We start from the raw sequence: 8,719 nt of genomic DNA on the forward strand, positions 1-8,719 counted from the left end.
TCTTCTATTGAATTTCTATCTGGCCTGCTTCAAAACTGTGTTCCAAAGAATCCTTGGGTGACTGAGGCCACTGGATGGAGGGAAGGAGTGAGCGTGAGGAGAAACATTTGAGTAGGGGTCGGCCTCATTTTGCTGTCTTCCCCAGATCTCATCTCTGCTTCATGTGCTTTATATTTGTTTTTCTGGGTAAACTTATTTGGAGAAAGGTTTTTGTAGCCGAAAAAAAAAAGGTTGGAAAACCATTGATATCCCAAATTTGGTCTCTAGACCACCCACATTAGACTTCCCTGGATGTGTGTTGAGAATACAGATTCCCTGGTCCCACTCATAATCTACTGAATCAGAATGTTTTGGGATGGGGCATGCAGTTTTTATTAGTTCACCAGGGGATTCCTGTTCATGCTAACATTGGAAAAACACCTTTCTAATCATCTTACCGATTTCTTCTTCTTCCTTGATAAGAAACCAACAAACTGTTTTCCAGAATGACTGTACTGTATTGTACTGTATTGCATTCCCACCAGCAATATCTGAGTGTTCTAGTTACTCCACATGCTCACCGACACTTAGTACTGTCAGTTCTACCTACCTACCTATCTATCTATCCATCTATCTATCTATCCATCTATCTATCTATCTGATCTATCTATCTATCTATCATCTATCTGTCTGTCTAGATCTTAGCCATTCTAGTGCATGGGTAGTGCTGTCTCATTTGTGACTTTCATTTTCATTTCCCTAATGACTGACGAGGTTGGGAATTTTTTAAGTAGTTATTTACCACTCCCATCTTTTCTTTGGTGACGTTTCTGTTCAGTATTTTCTCCATTTTTAAATTGGGATGTTTGTCTTGAGTTGTAGGAGGATATATATATATACACACACACACACACACACACACACATTAGATACAAGTTCTTTAACCGATATATGCTTTGAAGATAGTTCCTTCCAGTCTATGACTTTGCCTTTTCATGTTAACAGTGTCTTTGCTAGAGTAGAAGTTTGAAATTTTGATGAAATCCAGTTTATTAATTTTTTTTTATAGTCTGAGATCTCTTTGCGTAACCCAAGTTTACAAAGATTTTATCCTGTATTTTCTTCTAAAAGCTTTATAGTTTTAAGATTTACATTTAGAGCGATAGTCCATTTTGAGTCAACTTTTATATGTGGTGTGAGGTAAGGATTGAGGTTCATTTATTTTATTTTTTTTCACATTGATCATCCAATTGTCCCAGCACTGTTTGATGAGCACTGTTGACATTATGGAGAGCAAAACAGAAAGAAAGATATAAGGCTTTGCCCACCATTACATGTAGCGTAGAATTTCTAGACCAGGGTGGAGGAAGGCAGAACAGGGATGAAGGTCCAGGCTGGATGACGCTTCAGGTGAGAAAATGGGGCTCCAAGCAACCGACCTGGGTGTCCCTGATGGGAAAGAACCCTCAGTCCCTCCTTGATGAAAGCATCTTCCTGAGAGCAGGGGGCAGGCTGACTGGGAGGTGCCTGGCGGGGTATCTCTCTGGTGTTCTCAGAGATTTGGATGGTCTTGCGTAAACTGCGGATTAGGAAAGCATTAGGTAACTGAGAGGGTGGCCGGCGCGATGACACACCAGCCTGGCATGGGGCCGCGGAACGCAGCCTGGGGGGATGGCCTTGCCCAGCAAGTCAAATATAGCTCCAACCGGGCTGGTTCGGCTTCCTCTCCCCATCCTGCAGCCAGAACGGAGATTCTGCTGGGTTGGCTGGTCTCTGGCTCCAGACCAAGGAAGCGGCTGGAGCCTCCTTAGTATCTCACAGCCTCCGGAGGTGGAAGTGGGAAAGGAAGCTGGGAGCTGCTGGGAGCCCCTGGGAACCGCATAATTGATTCCACTTTAAGAAGGAGGAATGCAGCAGAGGCTTTGCCCAGAGGAACAGCTAAAAACAAATACAAAGTCCTGCCAGTCCTGCTGCTCCCCTCTTCCTCCAGGACCCCTGAGGTGCTAGGCTCCCACCACCCTGGAGGTCCTGCAAGTGGAAGGAGGAAGTGGTCCACTATTTGCGGTGGAAGGGGAGTGTGGCCAGAGGCTGGGAGATGTTTCCCGAGGATGACAACAGAGTCCTCTCTGTTGGTAACCTCGTTACCAGGTTGAAAGGGTAGACTGGCCAGGAGGCCAATATTCCAGAAGAGAGGAGTCTTTTCCCTGCACCACTCCCTCTTCTGAGAGCTTAAAACCCCATCTGGGGCTCAAGACTCTCATATGTCGATCTTCAGTCCAAATCTTGTTCCCCAGCTCCAAATCTGTCATCCGGTCTTACCTGAGTGTTTGCAGCTGGCTCATCTCAAAGCTGAAAGCATCATCAGCAAATCACACTTTTTACTGCTTCCATGTTCCCTATCATGATGAGACTCAGAATGAATCCAGTTGGTTGATCAACACAAAAAACCTGGGAGTTATTTTAGAGTCTTCTTTTTCCGTTATCCCTCACATTCCATGTCCATTAAATTCTGTTTTTCTGTTTCTTAGTTATTGCTGATGTTGGCCATTCAACAAATTTTTATTGGTCATTCAACAAATATTTATAAGAACCCACTGTGTGCCCAGTAATGAGCATGTAGCAATGAACAAAACAGGCAAAAGTCCCGGTCCTTAGGCAGTTGACATTCTGACAATCCCTTTGTCTCCACCCCCCAGTCCATCCCCTGGTGTTCCCCATTTCTTGCCTGGGATTCAGCAATATTCTTGTCTTTGAACTCCCTGCTTCTGACCTTGCCTCCATAGAGGCTGTTCTCCCACCTGCAGTCAGAGGAATCTTTCCAAAACACAAGCCTGGTCATGCTACTTCCCTGTTTAATCTTTAATGGCTCCTCATTGCCCATAAGAAGAAACCTAACATTCTTTAGCTTGACATATAGTGCCCCCATGATGTGGTCCCACATTGACCTTACCTCAGTGACTTGGATTCCTGACCATCTGCACTTTCTTTTTTTTTTTTTTAATTAATTAATTTATTTAATTCCCCTCCTCCCCCGGTTGTCTGTTCTCTGTGTCTATTTTGTTGCGTCTTGTTTCTTTGTCCGCTTCTGTTGTCGTCAGCGGCACGGGAAGTGTGGGTGGCGCCATTCCTGGGCAGGCTGCACTTTCTTTTGCGCTGGGTGACTCTCCTTACAGGTGCGAGTGGGGCTCCCCTACGCGGGGGACACCCCTGCGTGGCACAGCACTCCTTGCATGCATCAGCACTGCGCATGGGCCAGCTCCACACGGGTCAAGGAGGCCTGGGGTTTGAACCGTGGACCTCCCATGTGGTAGACGGACGCCCTAACCACTGGGCAAATTCTGTTTTCCCCTGCACTTTCTAATATCTCTATGATTTTATTACATTGTTCCCTCTCTATGGGATATATTCTTCCTGGAAAACTCTTACTCCTGTTTCATGGCTCAGATCAGATGTCCTCTTGATGTGGGCTATGGGTGGGAGGCTCTTTGTCTCTTTGGAGATAACCTTAACCTAAGCTGTCTGTCCTGACTTGTGGGTGTGGGATGGTGAGAGGCTGCAGCCCTGCCCTTGGTAACCATGGCAACGACTCCAGTCCCAGGAAACAGTTTATCAATGCAAACACTATAAACTTTAAATATTCAGAGAAAGTGCAAACCAAATGTGTTAAAAGCTTATCTAGAATGTATGAAGTCCATGCTAAAAGCTTATCTAGGATGTGGAAGTATATATGCTAATTCAAACCTATTGAACACTGAAACAAAGAACGATTTAGCCCTTCCTCTGTATAAAAGGAACTCAAAATTTTTGTTCGGGGCACGGGTTTGAAACAGAAAGCTTCTGAGTTCAGCTAGCCATCAATAAACCATATTTCCTTCTCAAAATCATTCCTGAGTCCTGGCCTTTCTATATGCAAATAATTGAACCTCTCTCAAATTCTACAACACTCTCTGCCCGGAAGTCCTGCCTGATATCTCCAGGCCTGTGGCTTCTTGTTCATAACTATTTCCCAGGGCTCTGCCTACTGGAATTGCTGCTAGTCTGGGAGTCCTTGGAGAGCAGGGCCTGGGCCCTGCTCATGGCTGGCATGTAGAGTGTAGGGTGGTGCCTGACACATAGCGGGTGCTCCAAGATGAATGAATGATTGAATTAATGGCATTGAGCACTGTGTTCTATCCACTGAGAAGGAATAGGACTGGGGAAAGGAGGTATCCCAGGCTTGGGAGGGGGAGGAATTGTGGGTCAGGAAAGCAGCTTGGACAGGCTGATACAGAGATGGAGCTGTAATAGGGCGAGACCACGTGGTGCTGGAGAAAGAGCACTGGACTCAGAGTCCCAAGCCTTGACGCTATCTCTTTCTGACTGAGTGTCCTTGGGTAAGTCACTTCTCTTTGTGCCTTGACGGCCTTATCTGCCCACTGGGGATGCTGTTAGCTGCCTGCCTCATGGGTTCCCAGGGTTATTTTGAAGATCAGGTGGAACAATGCTTGTAAAGCACTTGAGGAATGATTGTTCTTGTGCCCATAGACAAATGGGGCTGGTCCCTTAGGGAGGAGCTGGCACCTGTGGGAGTGTCCTCACCTGCTAGCTGTCACGCTGCTCCTGGAGACATGGAAGGGGGGTGTTTTGCTGTCTGACGACAGGAGGCTCACTCCCCCTTCTGCAGGGGAGGTAAATGGAGGAGGAATTTCTACACTGGGACAGAGTAAAACTGGGTGCTCCAGGCCAGCTGAAAGAATCTCACCAAGCCTCAAGGGCACCGTGCCAGGCATGGGGGTGTGGCTGTGACTAGGGCCCAGTCCCTGCCTTCCAGAGGCTCACAGTTTAGTTGTGTGGGAGTATTACAGTTCACCAAAGTTCACTGTTCCTGCCTTTAGGAGGATTGTACCTTGCTACTGTTTTCTTTTTTTTTTTTTTTACTTATTCATTTTGTAAAAATATTACATTCAAAAAATATGAGGTCCCATTCAACCCCACCACCCCCACCCCACCACTCCCCCCCAGCAACACTCTCTCCCATCATCATGACATATCCATTGCAATTGGTAAGTACATCTCTGGGCATCTCTGCACCTCATGGTCAATGGTCCACATCATGGCCCATACTCTCCCCCATTCCATCCAGTGGGCCCTGGGAGGATCTACAATGTCCGGTAATTGTCCCTGAAGCACCACCCAGGACAACTCCAAGTGCCGAAAATGCCTCCACATCTCATCTCTTCCTCCCATTCCCTGCACCCATCAGCCACCATGGCCACTTTTCCCACACCAATGCCACATTTTCTCTGTGGACCTTGGATTGGTTGTGTCCATTGCACCTCTATGTCAAGAGGAGGTTTAGATTCCACATGGATACTGGATGCAATCCTCCTGCTTTCAGTTGTAGGCACTCTAGGCTCCATGGTGTGGTGGTTGGCATTCTTCAACTCCATGTTAGCTGAGTGGGTTAAGTCCAGTAAACCAGAGTGTAGGAGCTGAAGTCTGTTGAGGCTCAGGGCCTGGCTATCATATTGTCAGTCCAGAGATTCAAATCCTCTAGATATATGTTAAACCCCAGCACCAACTACAATTCCAGTAAAGTAGCACGAAAGCCTTGTGAAAAGAGATCCCATCTGTGTCCAGCTCCATCACGCAGAAACACCAGCTCCAAAGAAGGGCCAACTGACATGGCAGTGAACCCCATCTTCCATGACCATAGAACCTGTGGGTCTCTTTAGCCCTCAAAAGAACCAATACCTGGGGTTGTATCTACTTTATCTGTCTCTGAGACTCTGCTCAGGTGTGCATAAGGGCAATCCTTCTGACATCCTCCAGACTCTTTTTTTTTTTTTTTAAAGATTTATTTATTTATTTATTTAATTCCCCTCCCCTACCCCGGTTGTCTGTTTTCTGTGTCTTTTTGCTGCGTCTTGTTTCTTTGTCTGCTTCTGTTGTTGTCAGCGGCACGGGAAGTGTGGGCGGCGCCATTCCTCGGCAGGCTGCTCCCTCCTTCGCGCTGGGCGGCTCTCCTTATGGGTGCACTCCTTGCGCGTGGGGCTCCCCTACGCGGGGGACACCCCTGTGTGGCACGGCACTCTTTGCGCGCATCAGCACTGCGCATGGGCCAGCTCCACACGGGTCAAGGAGGCCCGGGGCTTGAACCGCGGGCCTTCCATGTGGTAGACGGACGCCCTAACCACTGGGCCAAAGTCCGTTTCCCTCCAGACTCTTTTTTAGAGACTCATAGCCATATAAACTCATTTGTCCTTTCCATTTCCCCCTTAATTTAGGTCAAACAGCATTTTTAACTCCTGTTATTATATGTAGACAGGGATATTCTGCTGGTCCGCGTTGAACCTTTAATTCAAGGTCATTTTCTAGTTGCATCATCAGTTGGGACTTGGTAGTGATCCCTCGGTGCCAGGGAGGCTCATCCCCGGGTGTCATGTCCCATGCTGGGGGGAAGGCATTGCATTTACATGCTGAGTTTGGCTTCGAGACTGGCCACATTTGAGTAACATGAAGGCTGTCAGGAGGAAACTCCTAGGCACAGTACTGCTGTAGGCCTTGTTCTTATTTCAGGCATATAGGCTCACAAGCATAGTCATTAGTATCAGGGGCTCACTGTTGGACCCTCATTCCTTCCTGGTCCTTACCGTTGCACCTGGGGGACTGCCGCTGCTCCCCTAGGGACCATGACAGAGCACCCCTGGCCAGGAACCCAGTACCCCCTCAGCTATAGTTTTTAATTGTTGCCACTATGAGTATATCCAAACATTACCATGTACCCTGGACATATGCCCTGTATAACTCCCTGTCAACCATATATCACCTGTCAATAACATCCTATACCAGTATTCCTCCGCTGCCATTGTTGAACCACTCTGTGATCCAAAACTTCCTGAAAAGTGAAGCCCAATATAATGTCAGGATCCCTTACTAGTAAAATGGAATATAGTGATGGGTTTAAAGGTTAGATATAGAATACGTATTGATTTGGAAAAATTCTACATCCTATCTTTTTCTTTTCTTTTCTCCTAATTGAGCTTCTCTTCACAAGAGCCCTAGATCACAGTAATTCATATATACAATATACAGTACTCCCACACATCCACCATAAACCCTTTTCCCTTCCACAGCGATATTCTTATAACTTATTCATATCATATTTACTTAAACTGATGTACAGACTCTGAGACAATAGCTGTCAAACAAGGTGACATCTGTGCTTACATTGTGGTCCATACTTTAGGATATACAGTTTTCTAAATTTTTAGTTATCCTATGTTTTACATTATGGTTTACATTATTAGTCTGTTGTCCCCTATATACTTGCTACTGTTTTCAACACAGGTGTGAGCATATAACTTGCTCTGGACATGAAATGTGAGCAGAATTGACGTGTATTCCTTCTGGGTGACAGCCTTAACTTGTTAAACATATTCTTTCTTCTCTCTCTCCTGTCAAGCAGCAATGTCTCCAGAGACAGGCTGCTCTGTCCCACTCCATTCCAGAGCAAAGACGACGCTAAACAGAACGGCGGCCAACCTGCGATGCTCTTGTAAAGTGAGTGAGAAATAAATCTTTGCCACTGTGAGCCACTGAGATTTGGGGGATGTTTGTTATTGTAGTATAACTGAGTCCATCCTGACCAATACACCAGTAAACTTTCACTCTGGCAGTGAGAAAAGTGCTAGAAAAGAAATGAGCAGTGTTCTACGGGAACACAGAGGAGGGACATTAATCCTGTAGGGAGAGGTCTTTGATGGTTTCTCCTTTTAATCTTTTATTCATTTACTCCTCCCAATAACTTTCTGAGGTAGGAAATTTTTTTTTCAGGAGGTATTGGGATTGAACCTAGGACCTCATACATGGGAAGCAGGCACTCAACCATTGATCTACATCTGCTCCCCTGAGGTAGGAATTTTTATTTCTACTTTTTAGGTAAGGAACTTTCAGCTCAGTGTCATTCAGCTTGTCATGAATAGACCTGGCATTCAAATTTAAGTCTCCCTGTTACTTACACTCTGGCTTTTAAAAATCTATTATTATATTAAAAATAGATAACACCTATATAGCACCTCCTCTGTGCAGAAGTAAACTCATTTAATGCTCATAACAATCCTATCAGGTACCTTGTATTAATATTCCATTTTACTGATAAGGATGCAGAACAAGTGACTTGTCCCCTGTCATACAGCTAGCATTTGATGCTCAGAAATTTGTCTCCAGAGCCCAAGCTCTTAGCCACTGCTCAGTCCACAGCCCGCTTCTCCATGCTCATGGAGGAGACCAATAAGTGCCCAAATAACTCTTTAGTGTGCTCACATTGCCTGGGTGTCTTACCAACACGCCTGGTCTCAACCATTATGCACCAACTCCCATGTGCTCGGCACAGATGTCCTTCCACGTGCGATTAAACACCTGTACCTGGATGTTCCCGTCCTCAGCACATCGTCAGACTTCAACCTGCAAACTGGATTCCTGCTGAGAATCCTTCCATGTCTTCCCATCGCCTTTCTCAATCATTGGTGCCCTTGCTGTTGCTTTTCCTATTTCTTCAGCCTCATCTTCCTACCCTCTCCTTTGCTGGTCTTCCTAGAACATTCCTCACATCCTTTTCTGATGGACTGTCCTTTGAGATTCTAGTCAAAAGCAGCTTTATTCATTATAATCCCAAATGTAAAACAACCCAAATGTCCATCGACTGGTAATTGGATAAACCGGCTGTGGTACATTCATACAATGGGATACCACTTAGCAA

This window comes from Dasypus novemcinctus, chromosome 14 (assembly GCF_030445035.2).
Source record: "Dasypus novemcinctus isolate mDasNov1 chromosome 14, mDasNov1.1.hap2, whole genome shotgun sequence".
NCBI lineage: Eukaryota > Metazoa > Chordata > Mammalia > Cingulata > Dasypodidae > Dasypus > Dasypus novemcinctus.